We start from the raw sequence: 5,000 nt of genomic DNA on the forward strand, positions 1-5,000 counted from the left end.
TGTTTTCGAGGTATTTGGTAATAATAAAGATAATGATTGAAATATTACCTTTAATCATAATAATAATAATAATGATAATAATAATAATAATAATAATAATAATAATAATAATAATAATAATTATTATTATTATTATTATTATTATTATCATTATTATTATTATTATTATTATTATTATTATTATTATTATGTAGAAGGTAAAGAAAACTTAAATTATAGAAATAATAATAATAATAATAATAATAATAATAATAATAATAATAATTATTATTGTTAATATTATTATTATTATTATTATTATTATTATTATTATTATTATTATTATTATTATTATTATTATTATTATGTAGAAACTAAAGAAAACTTATATTATAGAAATAATAATAATGATAATAATAATAATAATAATAATAATAATAATAATAACAATAAAATCCACTTTCATATATTTGTTAATTTTGAAATAAATAGCAAAAGAGCATTAAAATCTTATTATTATTATTATTATTATTATTATTATTATCATTATTATTATTATTATTATTATTATTATTATTATTATTATTATTATTATTACTGTTGTTTTTGTTAGTGTTGTTAGTGGTAAACAAAAAGAGAAAAAATAACTGAGAGAGAGAGAGAGAGAGAGAGAGAGAGAGAGAGAGAGTATTTTTTTTTCAAATTCAAATAAGAATGATTTCAAAACAAATGTAAATATAAAACATAATAATGTGTGTTCAATATTTAATTTAAATCTGAATTTATTATTAAGTTTAAAGGGTTTCATTTCAACTACTATGCTAAGAAATCTTATCACCATTTATAATGGGTATTTAAAATATCTTCTTTATAAATAACTTGTTTTTATTTTATTATACTGCGTGGGTCAGAAGTAGGGTTCCAGTTACTGAAATCAAGGTTACAGTTAACAAGAGTAAAGTTCCATTCAATTCATAATCTTTTCCACCTCCACAATACGGTTATAGATATGAGTACATATGGAAAACTTGAGAGATTAAATGTCCATTGTAATAAATCTAATGTATGGAAATAAATGTGTAGATGTCTACTAAATACGAAATTATCTAAGTGTTCGCTTTAAGCCTACTTTTGGCACACCCTGTACTAAGTTTTCTCCGCTCTACTTACATGTGTGTATGAGAATATATGACATATTCTTATTCTGATATTATTTTTCAGAGACTATTTTTATTTGCATTATTTCCTCCGTTAATAATATTAAAACTTAAATTCCTATTTTTGAAGCTTAGAAAATTTTATGCATTTTTTGTCCGGCTTGTTTTGCTGTCAATGGTAGATTATAAAGGATGATTAAGTATTTTCGAAAGAACTATCCTTTCTAATAATATATATCAATATTATAAAATGATATATAACATCATACATTCTATTCTTTTCTATATTGATATTGCCTTTTTTGAGAGGAAGGCAGTTTATTAAAGATAGAGAGAGAGAGAGAGAGAGAGAGAGAGAGAGAGAGAGAGAGAGAGATGTCAAATGCATCGCCATGATATTTTCCAATCCACTTAGCAATTTTTTTTCAAATTATGAATAAATTTTGGAAAATGAGACGGACTTAATTATTTTCTCAAAACATCTATTAATTTTCAAATGACAAGTAAACATAATTAAATTAATTCTAATATTCATATTGTCCATTAAAATACTTTTGTTTAATCTATCCAATTCCTCTCCTGTTATTTCTTTATCGTTATCAGTTATGTTGAAGAATTTTAGAAATAAAATATTCAATGTATCAAATTTCGGTCATCTGATTTGTTTAAAATCTTCATCAAATTTGTTGAAGATAATTTGAAATAATGTGTAAAAAGTATAATCATAGCAATGTTGAATGTTTGCAAAGTAAAAACATTATTTGTGCATCATTTATTTCCATTAAATACTTACAGGCAACTCAAGACTTATAATGCCTCGCATTGCAAATGAACTATAAGACGAACAGACGATGATTCTCAGTCGACAATTTCAGAGGAAAGTTGATATTCTGACAGACCATGATATGCCTGCCAGATGTACGACAGAGGTAATAGACCTACGTGAACCATTTGCCTTTCGTTGGATGGTGTTATAACTATGCCAAATGTACGAGAGAGTTTCTAAACCTTCATTTTCTTCGTCTTCAGTTTTACACATTTCCATATAGTATTGTTGTTTTCTCTCATTCTTTTCACTTGCGTTAAAAACATTGTTTGAAAAGTACTCTGGACTGAAACTTTCTATGTAGAGCCAAGAGCAGAAAACATTCTTTCAAAAAGGGATAAGTTGGAAAAATCCTTTGAAAGGAAGGTTTAGTTCGTTGATATCAAAGTTGCTTTGAAACTAGTTCATGAAAAATGTACAAGAGTTCGATTCCCGGCCGGAACCAAGCTCTTGTCTTTGTGTGATTTCGCCTGGGGCTCTGATCCCGAGGTCGTTAAGAGAATCCAGACATTAATGTATCAAAAATATATATGGCTTATTTGAATATGAAAAACACGTAAAAATGTGCAAAATTTATCATTAATTGAATGCCAAGTAACAAACTACCAATTAGCTACGATGGTGAAGATGGGTTGATTTCAATTCTAAGTACAAAATACCTGAATTCGACAGGTATAAGTACAGAAGAATTGTCATTGACTTTTATATTTCTTCGTGGCCAAGTGGGTTAGTCACTGTCTGTACAAGCTTGCCGACCAGGGTTCGATTCCCGGCCGGAGCCAAGATCTTGTCTTTGTGTGATTCCGCCTGGGGCTCTGATCCCGAGGTCGTTAAGAGAATCCAGACATTAATGTATCAAAAATATATATGGCTTATTTGAATAGGAAAAACACGTAAAAATGTGCAAAATTCATCATTAATTGAATGCCAAGTAACAAACTACCAATTATCTACGATGGTGAAGATGGGTTGATTTCAATTCTAAGTACAAAATACCTGAATTCGACAGGTATAAGTACAGAAGAATTGTCATTGACTTTTATCTTTCTTCGTGGCCAAGTGGGTTAGTCACTGTCTCTACAAGCTTGCCGACCAGGGTTCGATTCCCAGCCGGAGCCAAGCTCTTGTCTTTGTGTGATTTCGCCTGGGGCTCTGATCCCGAGGTCGTTAAGAGAATCCAGACATTAATGTATCAAAAATATATATGGCTTATTTGAATATGAAAAACACGTAAAAATATGCAAAATTTATCATTAATTGAATGCCAAGTAACAAACTACCAATTAGCTAGGATGGTGAAGATGGGTTGATTTCAATTCTAAGTACAAAATACCTGAATTCGACAGGTATAAGTACAGAAGAATTGTCATTGACTTTTATCTTTCTTCGTGGCCAAGTGGGTTAGTCACTGTCTGTACAAGCTTGCCGACCAGGGTTCGATTCCCGGCCGGAGCCAAGCTCTTGTCTTTGTGTGATTTCGCCTGGGGCTCTGATCCCGAGGTCGTTAAGAGAATCCAGACATTAATGTATCAAAAATATATATGGCTTATTTGGATATATATATATATATATATGTGCATGTGTGTGGTATATATATATATATATATATGTACACACACATACATACATATATATATATATATATATATGTGTATATATATATATATATATATATTATAGATATAAAGGGAAATAGGTACAACAACGAAAACATATATAAGCATACATATATTTACACACACACACACACACATATATATATATATATATATACATAGATATATATATATATATATATATATGTATATATTTTATATATATATATATATATATAAAAATATATATATATATATATATATATATTATAGATATAAATATAAATATATATATATAATATATATATAATACCCAGCCAATCACTGAAGTAGGAAGAACTTGAAACACTTCAGAGACAAAAGAAATCATATCAGATTAAAAAGTAACGTTTTTCCTTGAGTGACAAATTGAGATGGATTCAAAACGTTTTCTAAGATTTTATGTGATATTGCAATGCAGTAAATTGCCCGACTATTCACGTCTTTTTTTTAGCTAACAGTATTATTGGGTGAGAGCCTTAACTGCGTCACGAGAGAGAGAGAGAGAGAGAGAGAGAGAGAGAGAGAGAGAGAGAGATCATGTTTGAGTTAAAATATAGGATATTATGTTGCTACTAGGAGGCTAGGACAGGGAGAGAGAGAGAGAGAGAGAGAGAGAGAGAGAGAGAGCACAAGTTATATGCTTAAAGATGTCTCAGCTTTTCCATCGTGCATACATATCTATACTTAATCTATATATCGACTTTAAAAAACCAATACAACAGTTTCTAGTCCACTGCAGGACAAATGCATCAGATGTGTCTTAATTCAGGTATGGTATTTGATCAATTTGCATCAGCATGTTAGACAACGCTGATTGGTGAAGGTGGGCAAGTTTGGTTTGATCATACACAGCAAACCAACCTAGTATTGGTGTTCCTGACTATTATAGTTCACCGAATGTGGTAAGGTGTCTCCATTTAGCAAGGGATATATATATATATTAGTTTGATCAATGTTGGTCTTTTTTGTGTCTTAGTGTTATTTTCATCATTATTCTTTTCTCGCCTTATGTTCTAAGTCTTTAGTAAGGCTCCAAATTTCTAATAACTTAATGCTATTGGTACCATGTGATTTAATACTTTTATTTTTAGAGAAGTTTGTATTTTACATTTCATAATCTCTTTCTGTTTACCTTAAGTTCTACGTTCAGTGTTTATGATCCTTTCCATTTCGGTCCCATATCCTGATGAAGCACTTAATGTGTAGCCAAAGAACGTATATTCATTAACAGTTTCTTGATGTTGGTTAATAATTCTTATTCGTTGTCTCTATGTGTTTCCATTGAACATTATCTTATTTATAGTCATATTAATTTTCAGTCTTATACTTTCACTCTCTCTATTCAGATCTTCCATCATCTATTGTAATTCCTCATACTATTCATTCAACACAAGTATGACC

The sequence above is a fragment of the Palaemon carinicauda genome, chromosome 34 (assembly GCF_036898095.1).
Source record: "Palaemon carinicauda isolate YSFRI2023 chromosome 34, ASM3689809v2, whole genome shotgun sequence".
NCBI lineage: Eukaryota > Metazoa > Arthropoda > Malacostraca > Decapoda > Palaemonidae > Palaemon > Palaemon carinicauda.